Source organism: Pleurodeles waltl, chromosome 3_1 (genome assembly GCF_031143425.1).
Source record: "Pleurodeles waltl isolate 20211129_DDA chromosome 3_1, aPleWal1.hap1.20221129, whole genome shotgun sequence".
NCBI classification, from domain to species: domain Eukaryota; kingdom Metazoa; phylum Chordata; class Amphibia; order Caudata; family Salamandridae; genus Pleurodeles; species Pleurodeles waltl.
The window spans coordinates 1,982,840,108-1,982,861,406 of record NC_090440.1 but is presented as its reverse complement, the minus strand read 5'-3'; positions in this window follow the sequence as shown (position 1 = coordinate 1,982,861,406).

The window sequence follows — 21,299 nt, the reverse complement described above, 5'->3', positions numbered from 1 at the left end:
AATGGTGGCATGTAATTAGCCTTCCTATTAACCATGGTGGACATTGCCACATTAGTGTAATGTGTGCTGTCACTCTTTTGGTGCAATGAAGCATTAGCACCATGAATGATGGGACTAGCGCAGCACAATGCTTTTGTTACATTCTCATCTGCCTGTAGCAGGCTCACACATGTGCTAATTGGAAGGGACAGTGCAACCATTATTGATTGTCTGCCCTATCAGATTGTCCCTCCCAAAATTTGGAACATTTCCTTGCACACAAGATATCAGCAACAGGTCTGTGTTGGTGTAAAATTGTTGAATGTGGATCAATGTATGCAGTTTGTGACTTTGTAGATGTGGCACAAGGGGAATGTGCAGCTTGGTTCCACGTGGGCTATTATTTGAATGATGATACAGTTGCATTACAGGCTAGTGACATTGTGCAGTAGTGCAACATTGATGCAACTTGTGACAGTCCTCATGCATGTTGATTGTACCACTAAGCAGTAGACCAGCCTTTCACACAAGACACTTTGGCTCTCATTACAACCCTGGTGGTCGGTGATAAAGCGGCGGTAATACCGCCAACAGGCTGGCGGTAAAAAGAATGGAATTATGACCACGGCGGAAACCACCAATACAGACAGCCACTTTAACACTCCGACCACCACGGCCGTAGCAACAAGCACCGTGTCAGTAACCGCCAACAGCCAGGCAGAAGACAAAGGGGGTCATTCTGACCCTGGCGGTAATTACCGCCATGGCGGAGGTTGGTGGTAGCACCGCCAACAGGCTGGCGGTGCACCGCTGGGCATTCTGACCGCGGCGGTTCAGCCGCGGCCAGAAACGGAAAGTCGGCAGTGTACCGCCGACTTTCCGCTGCCCTTGAGAATCCTCCATGGCGGCGGAGCGCGCTCCGCCGCCATGGGGATTCTGACACCCCCTACCGCCATCCTGTTCCTGGCGGGTCTCCCGCCAGGAACAGGATGGCAGTAGGGGGTGCCGCGGGGCCCCTGGGGGCCCCTGCAGTGCCCATGCCAATGGCATGGGCACTGCAGGGGCCCCCGTAAGAGGGCCCCACAAAGTATTTCAGTGTCTGCTATGCAGACACTGAAATACGCGACGGGTGCCACTGCACCCGTCGCACCTTCCCACTCCGCCGGCTCAATTCTGAGCCGGCGTCCTCGTGGGAAGGCTGTTTCCCACTGGGCTGGCGGGCGGCCTTTTGGCGGTCGCCCGCCAGTCCAGTGGGAAACCCAGAATGACCGCCGCGGTCTTTCGACCGCGGTACGGTCTTCTGGCGGTTCCCGCTTGGCGGGCGGCTCCCGCCGCCCGCCAATATCAGAATCACCCCCAAAGTACCACCCACAGTATTACGAAACACCAATCCGCCACCTTTTCTGAGGCGGTACCAACGCCATCAAAAGCACGTCAGAAACAGTACACAGAAGGGAAACGACTCACCTCTGGAGACTCAAGGAAAAACCACAACACCATGGAGCCCGAAATAAGGTGTTACCCATGCTGGTCTTCCTCCTCCTACACCAGGAATACCAACACCGATGAAGACGATCACGGTGAGTACCGCCCCCAGCACACAGGGGAGGTGGGAGGAAAAAGAGAGTGACACACACATGCAACACCCCCAACCCCACCCCAAACACCATACCCATAAACAGATGCAGTAACATTACATATTCACCCTCTATCCCTCCGGAATAATGCAAGGACAAAAGGAAGTGATTGAAGTGAATGTAATAAGATCAAAGTCCTGAAAAACGTCCTCAAATTATATACAGTATTTACAGATTCACAAACTGAGGGACACTGCCCAGTCTATAATGTCCGTGTGCCACAGGGCCATATCACATAGGCCAAGGCCCTACTTGTCTCCTGCCTCAATACGGAGAGAACACTGCTGGGGCATCATGTCGAAAATACACAGGCACCTCAGGGGGATGGGGAATGGGGGGGCACCTCAGCTGGAAGATGGTACAACACCACTGGTCCTAGAGGGGGCTACATGCCCTGTGCAGTGTCCCGGGGAGTGCAAAGCCACAGTCTCTCAAGTGGGTGGTTTGCCCACTGCTTGGTCCTGGGGAGTGCAAGGTTATAGTCTCTCAAGTGGGTGATTGGTCCACTGTTTGGTCCTGGGAGTGCGAGGCCACAGTCTCTCAAGTGGGTGGTTTGCCCGCTTCTTGGTCCTGGGGAGTGCAAGGCCACAGTCTCTCAAGTGGCTAGTTTGCCCACTGCTTGGTCCTGGGGAGTCCACTGGTTCTGGAGGGGGCCTTGTGCCCAGTGTGCTTTATCCTGGCAAGGAGGGGGGGAGTGGATGCCTTCTTCCACTGGTTCTGGAGGGGGCCTTGTGCCCAGTGTGCTTCATCCTGGCAAGGAGGGAGTGAGTGGATTCCTTCTTCCACTGGTTCTGGAGGGGGCCTTGTACTCAGTGATGCAGATCTTGGGGAGTGCAAGGTTACAGTCTCTCACATGGGCGTCAGACCCACGAGATTTGCAGTGGGCAGGATGCATGACACTCCATGGTGGTGCTGTCAGTGTTGCAGGAGGCTCCAGCCCTTCCCCTGCAGCATCAGACGGCTGCTCACTGGGGCTGCTGCCAGTGATGCTGGTGACGGTGCTGGTGGCGGTACTGTCAGTGTTGGGGGGAGGCTCCATCCCTTCCCCTGCAGCCTCGGATGGATGCCTACTGGGGCAGCTGCTGCTGCCAGTGATGCTGGTGGTGGTGCTGGTGGCGGTGCTGTCAGTGGTGGGGGGAGGCTCCGGCCCTTCCCCTGCAGCCTTGGAAGGCTGCCCACTGGGGCTGCTGCCAGTGATGCTGGTGGTGGTGCTAGTGGCGGTGCTGTCAGTCGTGGGGAGAGGCTCCAGCCCTTCCCCTGCAACCTCGGACGGCTGAAATGCCATGGTTGATGTTGTGGGCTCAGATTCAGCTCCAGCACCAGGCCTACTATCCTTCCTGCCTGCAGTAGCCGGTCCTTTGTCCTTGGCCTTGGCAGCTGGTGGTCCCTTCTTGGCCTTGGCAGCTGGTGGTCCCTTCTTGCCCTAGGCAGCTGGTGGTCCCTCCTTGCCCTTGGCAGCTGGTGGTCCCTTCTTGCCCTTGGTAGCTGGGGTCCCTCCTTGCCCTTGGCAGCTGCTGGTCCCTTCTTGCCCTTGGCAGCTGGTGGTTCCTCCTTGCCCTTGGCAGCTGGTGGTCCCATCTTGCCCTTGGCAGCTTATGCAGGCACACTGGCAGTGCTGACGGGTGTCTCCTTGGAGCCACTCACACTAGCAGTAGCTGCCGAAACTAGAGTGGCCGTGGCCTGGGTGGCTGAGGTGCTGGCCTGGATTCTGCCCACCCTGGCCCAAAATGAAGGAGGGGGGGAGGGGCAGGGAAGCAGTCAAGGGTGGAGAGGAAAAGCTTCTTAGGGACACTGGGGTGGGAAGAGGGTGAAGGTTTGGGAGTGGAGGATGAGGGAGTGGTGGTTGGAGGTGTCTGGCTGCTGTATTTGGGTGCAGGTGCATGGGTTGGATGCTGTTGTGAGGTGGATGGCTGTTGGGTGGCTGAGTGCTTGTGTTTTGGTACTTTGGGAGGAGGGGGCAGAGACACAGTGGGAGAGGACACAGACGATGTGTGCATGGATGTGGAGGTGGTGATTGCCAGTAAGGGGTGTGTAGTGATAGGCGTGCTGGTGATGGAGGTAGTGAATGAGGATGTAGTGCATGCAGGTGTGAGTGGAGACGCAACTGGGAGGGAGGTGGACGACAAGGAGGAGGGGGCACAGTGGAGGCAGTGAATGTTGGCATGTCCACATCTGGATGGTGTTTGTGTGAGTGCCTGTGTGATGATGTGTGGTGCTTGTGTTTGCCTGAGCCACTCCTGTGTGTTGTCTTGGGTGCATGGTGGTCTGATGGTATGCCTGGGATAGGTTGGGGTTGAGGGGAATGGGACTGGGTAGAGGACGTTGGAGGGGGAGGCTAGAGACAGGAACAATGGCTGCTATCAGGGAGCAGGCCAGAGCCTGGAATGATCTCTGTTGGGCCGCCACTTCAGAGTGAATGCCCTCCAGGAATGTATGTGTTTGTTGCAAATGCCCTGCCAGTCCCTGGATGGCATTCACTATGGTTGACTGCCCAACAGAGATATATTGCAGGAGGTCAATATACTCCTTACTCAGGGCAGCAGGGCTGACTGGGGCAGGGCCTGAGGTGTCTGGGGCGAAGGAGATGCCCACCCTTCTGGGTGAGTGGGCATGGGAAACAAGCTGAGGGGCTGCTGGGAGGGCGGTGCTGGTACGGGGGCTGGCGGCTGTACCTGTAGTTGGGGCCGTCACAGAGGTTTCCGCCACCACCAGGGAGCTTCCATTGGAGGAGGTATCACTGTGAGAACTGTCCCCTCCAGTCTCCACGGTGGTGCTCCCCTTGCCCTCCATCCCACTGGTGCCCTCACCATCGGTGAATTCGGCCTCATGGACCATGTGGGATGCAGCTCCCTCCGTCGCTGGTGCCTCTGCTCCTCCGTCAGACAATGCTAATGCACATAAGGACTGGGTGACAAAACAAAAAGGGGGGAAGAAGACAGAGGATACACTTGGTCAATGCCAGCAACAACACCACTGTTGGCGTACACAACACACAGGGAACAGCCCTATGCACTAGGCAATGCACTACTAGTCACAATGCTAGTCACCAGACCATGGAGAATAATGCCTAATGCCAATAGCAGCATACCAGAGACCCACTGATCCCTGCCCAGTAGTGGATGCCCACAAGCATGTTTGGGGGTGGAGTGCTACAGACCCTGCCCAACATGGAACCTACCCTGCAATGTCCAACTTGGCATAGGAGCAACCACAGGCCCACATCCCCCACCCAGAGAACACCCCACTACGCACTATTTGCAGAATTGGTAAATGTACTTACCCCCTTGTGGCTGCTGTGATGCCCTCAAGCGCCCATCCAACTCATGATAGGCCACTGCCAGTATGCAAAACAGGGGGGTCAGGGTTCGATGGGTACCACTTCTTTGCCCAGAGTCTCAGGTCCTCCCACTGTTTGCGACAGTGTGTGCTCCACCTGTTGTAGACCCCCAGGGTCTGCATATCCTTGGTGATGGCACGCCATATACCCTTTTTCTGATGGGTGCTGACCTGCAGAAAAAAGAACATATAAGAAGTGATAAGTCATACCATCTGGCCTGTTACACCCATGGCCCACCATATCCCTCCCATCCCCACATACATTGACCATCATACATGCAGCACTCTGCCCAGGATCCCTCAACCACCAACCCCTTACACAAGGCCTTCACACACAGCACCCCATGCATTCATGCCCCATGCATCGTGCACACAGTGCACTCACCTGTTGGTCTGGAGGCCCATGAAGCAATCAGTACTGGGGTAGGGCCCCATCCACCAGTCTCTCCAACTCTGCATCGGTGAAGGCAGAGGCCCTTTCCCTAGAGCCTCGAGCCATTGTCGCTTCTAGACACAGGTCACAGCAGCACTTGCAGTGTAGGTCCTCTCCTGTTGAAGGTCAGGTAGCAAGTGAGTGAACAGATAGAAAATGGCGGTCACCTCTGCGGTGGTGCGTACCGTCACCTCCAGCGTATATCACCATTGGCTTCTGTACCCCATAGGGCCTAATGATAACCAATGAGGAGTTGCAAGGCGGTCCTCGACCGACTTCCGGCAACGGCGCACAACGTCAGCGGAATTACCTCATTTCCACCTGTCCCTCCACACAGGACTGGCGTCGGCCATTTCAAGGGGGGCAGGCCATGGCACATAACTGCATCACAGCAGACATAAGCACATTTAGGGACTACACGTAAACATACTGTTTCTGTCACAACATGCAATGCAATTTACACTGAGGATATTTATGAAAATAACATGCTGCTCACCGTTTTGCCCCCTAGATTACAACAGCTGAGGATGCATAGGAGATGGAGTCATACCTCTGTGTACAGGCTCCTGGTGGACTTGGCAGCAACGGAGGACAGGCACATTATCCTCACCTATTAACATGACAGGGCCACAATCCAAGAGCTGTGTGCCCAATTGGAGCCAGACCTGATCTCAGCTATCCGTCAGCCAACTGGGATCCCCCCTCTTGTGCAAGTGCTATCAGTGCTACATTTCTTGGCATCTGGCTCCTCCCAAGTGACAGTGACCATGGCTGCAGGGAAGTCACAGCCAATGTTCTCAATAGTGCTGACCAGAGTGTTGTCTGCCCTGATGAAACACATGTGCAGCTACATCGTTTTCCCCCAGGTGGAGGATTTGGCCACAGTGAAAGCTGACTTCTATGCAATGGGACATATACCCAACATCATTGGAGCAATTGATGGTACACATATTGCCTTTGTCTCCCCCAGCAGAAATTAACAGGTGTTCAGAAATCGAAAGAGCTTTCACTCGATGAATGTACAGATGGTGTGCCTGGCAGACCCGTACATCTCCCATGTGAATGCATGTATCCTGGGTCTGTGCATGATGCCTTTATCCTGAGGAATAGCAGCATCCCATATGTGATGGCTCAACTCCAGAGGCACCGGGTGTGGCTAATAGGTGAGCCCATGGTCCCCACCCAGTGTATGTTGGTATGTGGGTGTGGGCCTGGCCCTAAGGGTGAGTGTGTCGCTAACAGGTATCCCTCGATATTTGCAGGTGACTCTGGTTACCCCAACCTCTCATGGCTACTGACCCCAGTGAGGAACGCCAGGACAAGGGCAGAGGAACGTTACAATGAGGCACATGGGCGAAGAAGAAGAATTATTGAGCGCACCTTTGGCCTCCTGAAGGCCAGGTTCAGGTGCCTCCATCTGACAGGTGGATCCCTGTGCTACTCACCAAAGAAGGTGTGCCAGATCATCGTGGCATGTTGCATGTTGCACAACCTTGCCTTGAGACGCCACGTGCCTTTTCTGCAGGAGGATGGGGCTGGTGATGGGCATGTGGCAGCGGTGGAGCCTGTGGACAGTGACAAAGAGGAGGCAGAGGATGAAGATGTGGACAACAGAACAACTATCATTCACCAGTACCTCCAATGACACACAGGTAAGACACTGTAACTTCACCTTTCATTGCTGTTTTGAGTAGTGAATTTTCTCTGGCAGGCTGCTGTTCCCACTACTATGGCCACTTACTGTACCCTTTGACATGTCTATTCACAGATATTTGTGCCCTACTCTGGCTCCTGGTGTATTGACTGCAGCACATTGCAGGTCATACCTATGTATACATAACTGTACAGTCTAATTGCAATGCCCACAGATTGTTAAACAAATACATTCTTAAATCATTTGACATTCTCCATACTTGTATTTTTTTAAAGGGTGTTAATTTAGGTGCTGAGAAGTAAATGGGGATGTGCAATGGGCTGGGTTGATGGTGGGGGAAAGTCCAGGATAGAGTCCAGTCTATTGGTATCACAGGGGCATTGTCCAATGGGGCTAAGGAAGGGGAGCAATGGCAGTTCAAGGTGGACAGGGTAACAGAGTGGGACACAAGGGTGACAATCAGGAGAGTCTTATTTCCTTGTGTTAGCCTTGACAATGTTCTCTGTCTTCTGCCTGGATCGCAGAAACCGTTTGTGGGGTGGTTCTCCTTCTGCAGTGGCTGAGGTGCTGGTGGCCTATTGTTCCTGTGGCAGGGCCTCCTGTTCACTAGCATCGGTGGAGGTGGAAGCCTGTTCATCGGTGTGGCAAGTGTCAGGGGCCCATTGGCGTGCCACTGCCTCCCTCATGGTGTTGGCCATGTCAGCCAGCACCCCTGCAATGGCGACCAGGGTGGTGTTTATGGACTTCAAGTCCTCCCTGATCCCCAGATAATGTCCCTCCTGCAGCCTCTGGATCTTCTGCAACTTGTCCAGTAAATAGCCCATCGTCTCCTGGGAATGGTGGTATGCTCCCAGAATCCCTGCAAGTGCCTCGTGGAGAGTCAGTTCCCTGGGCCTGTCCTCCCCCTGTCACACAGCAGTCCTCCCAGCTTCCCGGTTGTCCTGTGCCTTTGTCATCTGAACCGTGTGCCCACTGCCACTTACCCCAGGTCCCTGCTCGTCCAGTGTTTGTGGGGTGTCCTGGGGTCCCTGTAGTGGTGGACACACTGCTGATTGATGTGTCCTGGGGACAGTGGTATGGGCCAGCTGTGTGGGTTCTGTGGTGGTGTTTCCTGAGGGGGAAGGGTCGGTGGTGGTATGGGACTGTGCCTGGGTAACCGACTGTCCAGAGGTCCCTAATGGGCCAGGTTGGTTATCCTGATCCAGGCGTGTAGAGCTGCTGTCATCACTGTGGGTCTCTTCTGGGGGGTACTGGATGTTGCTGGCACCTCCTCTCAGGTGACCTTATGTGGGGGACCTGTGGGGATGTAAATGCAGTGTTATAGTTTCTGCGTGTGTCATCTTGTGGATGGGTATGTTGCCCTCTATAGTTGATATTTTCATGGCAGATTAGCCTTAGTGTGATTTGTTGTTTGGTGGGCTAGGTGATTGTCTCTATTGTTCATGCAGTGGTGATGGTTGTCAATGCAGGCCTGTGATTGGTGTCCATGCATTGGTGGTGCATGCAGGGCTTGGCAATGGGATGAGTGAGATGTGATGGTGGGGAGTATGTGAGTTGGTGGAGTTATGGGGTTGAGGGTAGGGGTGGGGGCTGTGATGGCATGCCGGTAGAGAGGGTGATAGTAATAGATATTTGACTTACCAGACTCCAGTCCTCCTGCTACTCCTGCCAGGCCCTCCGGATGCATGATTGCCAAGCCTTGCTCCTCCAATGTTGTTAGTTGTGGGGGAGGAGGTGTGGGTCCACCGCCAGTCCTCTGTACAGCTATCTGGTGTCTTGCTGCCACAGAACTCACCTTCCCCCGTAGGTTGTTCCACCTCTTCCTGATGTCACCCCTTGTTCTGGGGTGCTGTCCCACAGCGTTGATCCTGTCCACGATTCTCTGCCATAGCTCCATCTTCCTTGCAATGGATGTCTACTGCACCTGTGATCTGAATATCCGTGGCTCTACCCGGATGATTTCCTCCACCATGACCCTTAGCTCTTCCTCTGAGAACCTGGGGTGTCTCTGTGGTCCCATGGGTGTAGTGTGAGTGGTGTGTGTGTGAGGGTGTGTTGAGGTGATGTGTTGGAGTGTGTGCAGTGAAGTGCTTGGATGGTGTATGGGTGATTGTGTTCTGTGGCTCTGGTTCTGTGGGTGCTCTTGGTGTGTCTCTCTCTCAGTTGTAAATGTTTTTGAGTCATAAAGGGCTGTGAGTAATGTGTGTTTTATAGTGGTGTGAGTGTGTGGGTGTGGTGTGTGTATGTGTGTCAGGTGTGTGTAGTTTGAATTGTCCAATGTGGTGTTGTTTTGTATGTGTGTGTGTATTTTGAGCATGGCGGTATGTACCGCCAGTGGTTTACCACGGATGAATGTCCGCCGCAGTGATTCGTGGGTCATAATGCTGTGGGCGTAGTTCTGTTGGCGTAGCGGTGTGGGTCTTAGTACCGCCAGTTTTTCACCGACCTTTGGGCTGGCGGACTTGTGTGTGTGTCTGTATAGTGACAGAATTCTATGTGTGGGTCATAATACGGGTAGCGGTATACCACCGTGGTCACTGTATGTTGGCGACAGTGAGCATGGCAGTAAGCGGCACTTACCGCCGGGGTCATAATGATAGTGAGATTGCAGCTACTTGTACAGCTGTACACATGATGTTCACAGACATGCTCCATGTGTTGTATGTGTTGTATTTTGTGGGCTTTCCCATATGGCGCATGGAGTTATGTGTAAGTTGTTGTGGGTTCACCCTGTGTGGTTTGCGTTTCAGAAGTTGCACACTTTATCCTGATTTTTTTCCAAGTGGCACAGCTCAGTGCAGCAGCAATATGTGTTGCACGACGCTGCACCTGTTTAGAAATGCAGGGATGTGCCATGTTTACTGGAATACGGTACACCCCTGCAATTCCCTCTGCCCCTGAACAGATTTGTTCTCCCTGCACCAACACAGGCATTGTTGCACCATGATGAATGTGTGCCTGCCTTCAGGGGATAATTTGTTAATTAGCAGGGAGGTGTCCCCTTCTGCATTTGTGCAGACTATTTTTGCTATGGTGGAATTTCTATGTGTGCTGCAAGATGCAGCACACATAAGAAGGGCAATGAGACAAGGAGGAAGGGATGCATTTTGGCCTGTTACACCACCCTGACACCACCCCTGAGGTGGTTTTGACTTCTGCCCTAGTCTCTGATGTACAAGTTGCGTAGAATAAGGGGCTTTGACAATATGTAATGGGTGTTGTCGTGGCACAGCCACAGCCACACTATTTGAATGTCCCTTCCAGGCTATGTGCTGTATATTTACATTTTGGAGTATAGCCATAGTGATTGGCTGATGTCCATGTTGTGTATCTGCTGGAGTGCATTGCACAAGCAAAGTGTCAGTACATGTGTGGCTGGCTGGGGATAGCTTGTCTTTATTCAGGGCCTATGTGTCCCAATGCAACCCTTTAGCATGCATTGAGTGTGTCCTATGTGCCTCCCCTTTCTGCCATTTTTGGAATTCCAGATATTCTCCCCTTGCAACTTACCCTGCATTTGTGGTAGTTCTTGGTAGTCTGCACTGTCCTGCAATTCCAGTGACCAGCTCCTCCAGGATGACTGCTGTGACCATCTCCTCCAGCTCATCCAGGTCCTCCTGTGATGCAGGACTTCCACCTCCAGTCTGTAGTGCTGCCTTTCAGTTCCTGGCTAGTTTCTCCTTAGTCCTCTGCTTGCATTCGTGCCAGCCGTTCTTGCAATCAATGACAGTTCTCTTCACCTCTGCCACGCTGTTTACTTTGTCTACTATTGCTTGCCATATGGCGTCTCTCCTACTGAATGGCAATTTGGAGGTGACAAAGAGCTGGTATTGGTGCTCTGTCACCTTTCTGACCAGGATGCAATGCTCCTCCTCACTAAAGCGACACTTGTGCTTTCTCCTCTCCTTCTCCTGGGACTTTAGTGGACCCTTTTGGCTGGTACTTGGGTGATTGGAGGTCTCCCTGGGGTCTCTCCTGGCCTGCAATCGCCATCTTGTCTTTCAATTTCTATTTTTCTTGCTTGTGTGCTTTTTTTTATGCTAATGCAGTTTAAAATGGCGCTAACCCATTTTGCGTGATAAATATGCAGCAAAACAGTCTACCGCCACTTTTGCAGCTTTAGCGTAATCTTTTCTTACGGCATGTCTCAATGGTTAGCCCCGAGTCTGACAGGGCGTGCAGGCTACAGAGGCTATGACCCGCTGACCGGACTAGGGTGGGAGGACAGGCAGCGAGCATCCCGCTCACAAGAAGTGAATATGTGTGCCTGGAACTCTGAAAGGGACTACATATCGCAGACTGCTTTGTGGCCCCAGGAGGCGGCCATCTTACCAGCACCTACTTCCACTTGACCAGACCAACCAGTGCTATATAGCGCGTGAGGGCACTTCGCGGCGCGGGCCGCGCACGTGCCAAGGGCGGGCCCCTCCACGCCCATCGTAGTCCTGAGGAGGCTGGGCTGGGCCACCCCCTAACATTTTTTCTAAGCAGGCACCGTTGACTCTTGCCACTATTGTATCTTCTTGTAGGTGTATCATTGAACTAGCTTTCTATAGAACACTTATCCATCAATTATAGTTCAAAGGGCAAAAGGAAAGCAATAGAGGGTGGGGCAGGGGCGGTGTTAAAAACTAGGCTTAAAAGACATAAGCATGCAGCCAACAACTGTGTTATGGACAGAATTGACAACCTTCTTGACGAATGCAAAGGAATCTTAACTTCCTCCCCGGACAGTGGACCCAATGGAACTAGGGAAGAGTGCCCCCCAGTCAGGAAGGATGCTGGTCACAAGAAAATTGCTGACATATTTGTAAAACGCGGCCAACAGGTTATAGCCTCCACAGGGCAGGGGGAGGGTAGGGATATCATTACCCACGCTCCACCATTATCAGCGGATAAGCCTCCAACTGATCCCAGCGACCCTATTCAGTGTATCAACCACTTTACTCCTTTAATAAATACCTCAGACTCACATGACGACCCTGACAGAAGCATCAGGGTGGGTGGGTCAGTAAATGTAGATGTAAATGAGCACTCAGCCCAGTCAAATGCACAGCATATGTTATACATACAAGATTTAAAGAGGGAGGTGTCAGAACGTAAGTCTATGGTTAATTCCTTAATTGCAATAGTCAAGCAGCTAATTTCTTCAGACATCACGACCTCCATAAATCATAACCGCAGCCCAACATCAAACCATTCAGGTACCATTACGAAATTGCCCACAATGCTAGCATCAGTTGTGCTGACCAACCTCTAGCTGATGCTAAGATCAAGAAATCCAATCAGCCCCCCACCACCCAATAATTTAGGCGCAGGGAAGGCATTCAATGCCTGCTATCAAACTACAAAATCGAACAAGCAACACTGTCCCTAAATAGACTGCACAACCCGTCATTGACCCACTCCAATCCACAAGGACTGTTCTAATGGTCAATGTACCCAAGCTACACCCACTGGCACAAAAAGAAGGGGGAGATTCCATTAGAAATAAGGCAATTCATTAGATTTGCCACGTAAGAGGCTGTTACTCGGTAATACGTGAGGATATAATTGATGCAGTAAGAAGGCTCGACCTAGACACACACTTTGACATTCTACAGTTGACATTTAGGGATAGGAGTATGGTGGACAACCTGGTGGCCCTAGAAGCAAGGACAAGTGCTCGAGAGCAATCCTGTATCCAGTTCAAATACCCTAGTCCATCTGTATACTGTAGGGCTCGTCCCATCCACTGCTCAACAGGTAATCCACCTGCTCTTAGAGAGAATGATTGACTTAAAGGCTCATCTGAAATACATAATGAACTTCCCCCTGACTGACATGAAACAACTGTCTCTGGTCTGGCTGTAGTCCCCAATATTGCCTCCGTAAGCACTCACGTTTCTTCTCCTTACAGATTCCACCAGACCACCCTTAACCCATTGCATAGCCGTGATAACCCTCTGCATTCTGGAGGCATTTTTGCAAAACTGCCCCCAGCATTACAAAATTATTGTGGCAGGCGATGTTAACATCACATTTGAACCTCTTGACTGGGATGATCTTGGGTCCACCCATGAGGAGGATCAGGTATGGTCTATCCCTGCCTTGGATATCCCGCCCGTTAAAAGTTCGTCACAAGTTGCTGTTCAAGTAAAATCATTGACTATGGAATTTGGACTTAGGGCACTCAAAGGCAGGACCAAATCAGATGCAAAGGGTTGTCACACGTATAACAAAGTCAACCACACCAGTAGAATTGATTATTGTCTAGTCGACATAAGATTATGGCCTTTAGTCATTGACATGATGGTCATTAAGAGATCTGAAACTGACCACAATCCTCTCTCAGTTCACTTGTTAGCTTTGTGCAACCACCTGTCCATGATCAACACCTTAGTAAAAGCACCAAAGGGAATCAGTCTGGTTAATGACAAATGCCACCTAAAGTGGAACCAGGTTCTGGCTCGACCTACACTCATCGACGCTGCTAACAACACCTTGAGGACCACATTGATGGGCTTAGAGGTGGGTTCCGCAATCCCCAACGAGGAAATAAGCTTAACTCACACCTCATGTTTTAAGGGTATTGAGGCCCTCTTCTTGGCTGACATAGCCTTTGATAGTGAGAGGCTCAAGGGTAGGCATTGCTTGTTTAACAAAGAGAGCCGCTCCTCAAGCAAGCATTTAATCCAAGCTATCAAATCTAAGGATGTAAATGCAATTAGCTCAGCCAGAAAGTCTTACAAATCAGCTATTGACAAAGCTAAACATGAACAAGATGACAAGTGGTGGGCTGCACTTAGTGATGCTGCACAAGAGAATAACTGCAGCACATTTTGGTCCCTGGCAGCGGGCGGCCCTGCAAACAGTGATTTGAGCATTGCAACTAATATTGCACCAAAGGACTGGGTAGACCACTTTAGTGGGTTGTACTCTTACGACCATGATAGTTCTACCTCTCGACATAAGGACACTTGCTCAAATATTACCCTAACACCCACACCTCCAGTGTTGCAACTATTTTCCCAAGCGGACATAGCATATTCTTTAGGTTCTCTAAAGCGTGGTAGGGCACCTGGTGCGGATGGTGTTCCAGCAGACCTACTTTTTAACCGATATGGCAATCTGATCAAGATATATCACCATCATAGCGAATGCAATAGCATCTGGGGCGCCAATCTCTGAGTCTTGGACGGGAGCCATTGTTGTCCCAATTTTCAAAAAGAGCGACAGAAGCCTCCCCAGTAATTATAGGCCAATTAGCTTGATAGACTGTGTGCAGAAAGTGTTCTGTCATTGCCTTCGGTTCTGGGCAAGATTCAAGACTGGATGACAGAACATGACATCCTTAGTCCCCTCCCGGCAGGTTTTCGCAAAAAAATATCTACCATTTAGCAAGCCCTCACGTTTCTGCTCTTATATTGGAAAAACGTTATTTTTGGCAAAGGGAACCTGTATGTTGCTTTTGTGGACTAAAATCAGCATTCTACCTAGTATCCCTTAACAAGTTGATGGAAGTTCTTTCCCTAATGGGAATCGCCAACCACATTCTTGTATTATTAACTCGGCTCCATGAGGGTAATTATGCACGTGTCAGGTGGGACGATAGGGGGCAGCTAACTGAATTCAGGTGTCAAGGGGTGTGCGGTAAGGGTGTGTCCTTGCCCCCACCCTGTCCTCCCTGTACATAAATGATAGTTCCCCTCTTTACTCAGACTGGAGGCTGACGCATCATTGCTAGGCACACAGAAAATTCCAGTCCTGCTCTTTGCAGACAACACTCTCCTGATATCCAAGACCCCAAGTGGATTACGTAAACTCCTTGTGTGTTTTGAGGAATTTTGCTCCACACGGGGACTTGAAATCAATGCTTCTAAAACTAAATTGATGACACTTGATCCACACAGATCATTTAGAGGAAAGTTTACTCTCGAGGGAACTCCACTTGAAAATGTTGGCACTTTTAGTTACCTGGGCATAATATTAACTGAAAAAATGTCTTGGAAATCACATATTTGAAAGCAAGCACTGAAGTTAAAGCAAACAATGGGGGTATTAATAAAGGACTTTAACCTCTCACATACTAAACCAATATGCCCCGCAATCCGGTTATATGAAACCAAGGCAGTAAGTTCAGCTCTCTATGGGGCTGAACTTTGGGGCTATTCCAAAGCCCAAGAAATAAAGATTTCTGAAAATAATTTCTTAAGAAATCTAGTGTCCCTCCTGCCAAGTACTCCACTGTTCCCCCTTTTTTAAAGACCTAGGCATGAAACTCATTGACCACAAAGCCCGCCTACGTCCACTCCTATTTTGGCGGCATCTTTGGACCATCCAGGAGCTTGCCTCCTTTACTATAGCCCTGCAGGTCATCTTAGAACCTGACCACTCTCATAGTATCCCCTGGTTCAGACACAACAAGGGGCTGCTTTACTCGCTTGGGCTTAGAGAACTTTGGGATTCCCCAACCACTACTTCCTTCCCTTCAAAAAGTGACCTCAAAAAAGTGTACTGGCATATGGTAGACTCTGAAGACATGAGGGTTGCTCTTCACTCTACACTATCATGTGACTTCGCCAACCTAAAATAGATGTGCAAATATGAGGCTTTCTGGGACATAATCATGGTGCCAAGGGAAAGGAAGTTGTACTTCCAGTTCCATATTGGCACTCTGCCAATAAGACTATTTACTAGTCGCTGGTCACACAACGAAACAACCATCTCCCCAGCTTGTCAAGCACCCATTGAAAACCTCCTTCACGTCCTATTTGTCTGCCCTGCATACACTGCGTCACGCAGGAAATGGCTGGCCCCGGCTTGTAGACTGCTGTCAGTTCGCAGGTCCAACTTAGCTCTCCTAATTCTCAGATCAGACACTCGCCCTATGCTAGTGATTGTTGTTGCCAAATTCCTTGGGGCAAGTTGGATTGTCAGAGAGAAAATTCCATCTGTATAATGGTTTTAGCAAGAATGTATTAACTTACTCTGGGAGTGTATTTAATTTTATTATTTTATCTAATCACATGTACTGTATATATTTTATTTTATTTTGTGTAATTATTTATTTTTGCTGTGCTTTTGTGGCGCTTGTAGCCAAAATAAAGTTCTTTTGACTGACTGACTGACTGACTGACTGGTAGGCATACACTTTTTTTACGCTAACCATTCCTTAGCGCCATTGTGCGTTATTTTTGAAATAGGGAATTACATTATTTTTTGATGCACAACCGCCCTAGCGCACTTGGGCAGCATTTTTCATAAATATGGGCCTAAGGTTCTAGATTGTGAATAAACTTTGATGTACAATGTGTCCCTCACCAGGGCATATCACACATCTTTGAAAATGTCCCTGTGCATAGTTACATACCACCCGATCCCTGGGGCACCTAGGGGAGACCTTAGGTGTGAATTGTATCTAAGGTTGATGTGGATTGACACCTTTAATATGTATTTTCTTCAAAAGTGAACCTGGCACACATTTATGTTTTGGAGGACAGTCTGTGAAGGCAGGGCTGGCTTCAAAAATGACAGCAGGCAACACAGCATTGCACATTCCAGTGCAAGAAATGTACTGGGCCTCTGAACTTCTTTGCCCTATTATATACTAGGAACTTATAAGTAGTTTGATTCCCCCTTGCCCTCTTATCTACTAGGTACTTCTAGGTGGTTTGATTCCCCCTTGCCCTATTATCTACTAGTGATTTATAGGCAGTTTGATTCTCCCTTGCCATATTAGGTACTAGGGATGTACAGGAGTGTGTCATTTGTAATTGTGATCGTAGCACTTTAACATCTAACTTTTATTCAGAGGAGCGACCCTGTGCCTGGTTAGCAGACCCAGGGTATGGCTAGGTTCATTCATCACCGGTGTCATTCATAGAAATTTGTGTGAACATGCCAAAAGGTTGACTTTCTCACACCGTGAATGGGCAGATTGTGCTTATGTGGGTTGTTTTACATAGGGACAATGATTCTTGTTGTCATACTCTTCTGACATTGTGAGAGTCATTCACACATGTACCACACATATGACTAGTGTATGGTACATCAGCAATGTTTCTGCTATTGATGGTACATTTTGTGCTGGCTCCTCATTTCCCTCATAGTCATCATCCAGTTCTTCCTGCTCCTCGTGATTGTGCCATGGGAGAATATGCCCTGCACATGTATTTTGCGATATGCAGCACACTAGGATTAGTTCAGGTCGTATTGTTGGTGAGTAGAGTAATTGCCCCCCAAACATATCCTGACTCTTAGAGTAGTACTTGTGTTCTCTGGAAGGACCCTCCACAATGTAGCAGGCCATTTTTGTGATCTGAACGTGACTCTGCTGGGCTTCTGTATGTGTGTGTTTGTGAGAAGTACTCACCCACAGTTGAAGACTGCATCCTTTTTCAGTTGCACAGTGATTGGGGTGGATTGGTGTAATGGTCATGCCAGCTAATGGTCCCACATTGTGTATGTGTGTAATACAAATTATTCTGTGTCCTGGTTGACTCATACACATTGCCAAAAGTATGAGACATGCTATGACATTGTTTGGCAGACACGCAAGATGATCACTGATTTTCCCAACACAGTACAACACATACAATTGTCATGTCTTCTGTGACACACTTACTATTAGTAATACATGTGAGTACAAATGAAGTGGATATGGTGAGTTGTCACCAGTGTGATAAATCTTTTGGCCATTGAGTTGCCTCATATCTCACACTGATCTACAGTTGCTGTTTACGACTACTGTTTACAGACATTAGCATACAGTTTGTGCTGAATGCATCATATAGTGATTTTGATGTGTCTGTTTTTCCTTTGTTCCAAAAGTATTTTGCGATTAAGAGTTTTTTCAGTTCAACATTTTTGTTCAACAGCTAATGCAGACATTATACACCACACTTTTTAGAGATCAGTGCTTTGTATCTGGTACTTTGAGGATGTTACCAGTGTTCACACACGATTAACACCTATTGTGGCCTACTGAGGGTTTCTTGGTTGTGGGTGAGTTGTTTTTAACTGGGACTGTGATATAAACTCCAAGATATCTGTTAAGTGAAAACAAATTCTGGACAATGTAGCTACGCCTATGTGCACCTGCAGCAGTGTTCTATACTTCACCATCATGTGGTGGCTCATCCTTTTCCTTTTCCCTTGGGGCATGTGCTTCTTCATCCCAAGGGACGTTTGTCTTCATACATATCTTGTGCAGTACTGCACATACCAAAATGATTTTGCAGAAGAGGAGTGGGGAATACATTCTACCACCAGAAATGTCCAGGCAGCAAAACCATGCCTTGAGCAGGCCGAAGGTCTGCTCAACTATGTTCCATGTGTGGATATGGACATGGTTATAAGCCTTTTCTGGCTCAGTCTGGGGGTTGCCAAATGGTGTCATCACCCACTGCTGGATGCCGTATCCTTGGTCAGCTGTAATTTATAACAGAAAAACAGTGTAATTCATTTTGATTACTATATTTGCAACAGTCCTGCCCATGTGTGTTCTGTCTATTGTTTTTGTCATGCACTGCTCCCAATTATGACCACATTATGGGGGTCATTACAACCCTGGCGGACGGTGTTAAAGCGGGGGTAATACCGCAAACAGGCCGGAGGAAAAAAAAAGGGAATTATGACCGTGGCGGAAACTGCCAACAAAGACAGCCACTTTAACACACCGACCGCCACGGCGGTACAGACAAGCAGCGTGGCGGTCACCGCCAACAGACAGGCAGAAGACAAAGTACCGCCCACAGTATTACAACAGGCCAATCCACCACCTTTTCCGGGACGGATTCCCCGCGGATAAAAACACAGCGGAAACAGCAATTTCAATGGGAAAACGCTCACATTAACACACTCCACGAGGAAGGAGGGCACCATGGAGCCGGAACTCCAAATACTCCCTGCGATAGTGTTCCTGCTCCTCTACAAACATCAGGAACGCCGGCACCGAAGACAACGGTTAGTACTGCACCTACGACATAGGGGAGGCAAAAGTCAGGGACACACATACGCAACACCCCCACTCTGACCCTCGCACACTACAACACACACACCAATGCATTTCCAAACATCACAGTAACAACCCCCAACCCCCCCGGAAGAATGCAAAGACAAAAGGAAATGATTGCAACCATTGTAATGTAGCAAGATACAGGAAGCTAATAGATACAGATATATATACACATTCAACAAAATATACATCACGATTAGTAGTGCAGGTATGCACCATTCATTGTCCGTGGACCACTGGGCCCAAAATGCATGGGCGAGGCCCACACACAAATACCTGTCCAGAAACGGAGCTGGGGCATCAGATAGAAATACAACAGGCACCTCAGGGGGAAGGGAAGGGGGGTCACCTCAGCCGGATGACAGCACCACGCCAGATCCACGATGGGGCTCCATGCCCATTGATGTATCCTGGGGAGTGCAAAACCACAGTCTCACAAGTCTTTAAAGTGGGTGGTTTGCCCACTGTACCATCCTGGGGAGTGCAAAGCCACAGTCTCACAAGTTTTTGCAGTGGGTGGGTTGCCCACTGTACCATCCTGGGGAGTGCAAAGCCACAGTCTCAAGTCTTTGCAGTGGGAGGTTTGCCCACTGTACCATCCTGGGGAGTGCAAAGCCACAGTCTCTCAAGTGGATAACAGTCTCCACTGGTTCTGGAGGGGGACTGGTGCCCAGAGTGCTTCATCCTATTAAGGACTGAGGTAGTGGATGCTGTTCTCCACTGGTCTGGAGGGGGACTGGTGCCCAGAGTGCTTCATCCTTTTAAGGACTGAGGTAGTGGATGCTGTTCTCCACTGGTTCTGGAGGGGGACTGGTGCCCAGAGTGCTTCATCCTGTTAAGGACTGAGGTAGTGGATGCTGTTCTCCACTGGTTCTGGAGGGGGACTGGTGCCCAGAGTGCATCACTCTCCCCGAGACTGTCCAAGTTCCGTCACTGCCCTTGCCGCACATGGGCTAGCAGTGCTTGAGTTGGCGGTGCTTGCCCTGTTCAGCGGTGCTTGCCATGGCGGTCTTTGCCCTGTTCAGTGGTGCTTGACTTTGCAGTTTCTGATCTGTTCAGTGGTGCTTGCCATGGCGGTCTTTGCCCTGTTCAGTGGTGCTTGACTTTGCTGTCTCTGACCTGTGCAGTGGTGTGTGCCATGGCAGTCCCTCATTGCCCAGCGGGGCTGTGGCTGCCGGGGCCCTCCTGGGCACTGACTCTGGCGGTGGTCTCCTGACCAGTGACGATTGGGCTGCGCTCCTGGGCACTGAATCTGGCGATGGTCTCCTGACCAGTGACAATGGGGCTGGTGGTGGCGTCCTGGGCAGCGGGGATGATGGCGGCCTTCTCTGCTGTGCTGCTCTTCCCAGACTTTGGCGCTTTCTTATGCCCCTTCCCCACCTTGCCCGGTGCACTCCACATACCTCTAACAGGCACCACTGGTACCGGAAATATTTTGGCTGAGGTGCTAGTACGGGACCTATGAATTGGAGGGGGGGGGTGGTGGGAAAGAGGTCAACGTTGCTCAGGAAAAGTTTCTGACGAACACTGGGACGGGTAGCTGGAGGGGGTCTGGGAGTGGAGGAAGAGGAGGTGGTTGTAGGAGGTGTAACTTTAGGTGATTTGGGTGCAGGTGCATGTTCTGGAGGCTGTCGTGAGGTGGATGGATGTTGGGTGTGTGTGTGCCCGCGTTTGTGTACTTTGGGAGGAGGCGTCACAGACACACTGGGAGAGGACACAGGGGACGTGTAAATGGTAGTGGGGGTGGTGAGTGCAGGTGAGCGGGGTGTGGTGGTGGGTGTTCTTGTGCGAGTCCTAGTGGCTGTAGTGGTAGTGCATGCAGGTGAGAGTGTAGATGACACTGGGAGGGAGGAGGGAGGAGGGAGACGATTAGGAGGGGGACACAGTGGAGGCAGTGGATGTTGCTGTGTCTGTATGTGGGTGATGCTTGTGTGAGTGCCTGTGGGATGTGTGGTGCCCATGTTTGCCTGAGCTGCCCTTGTGTGTTGATGTGTGTGCAGGCTGGTCTGATGCTGTGCTTGGGATAGGCAGCGGTACAGGGGATTGGGTCTGGGTGGAGGAAGTTGGAGGGAGGAGGCTAGAGACAGGGACAATGGCTGCCATCAGTGCTGAGGCCAGAGATTGCAGGGTTTGATGATGGGCAGCCTGACCAGAATGAATGCCCTCTAGGAATGCATTAGTGTGTTGCAACTCCCTTTCTACATTCTGGATGGCATTCACAATGGTAGACTGCCCAACAGTGAGTGACCTGAGGAGGTCAAT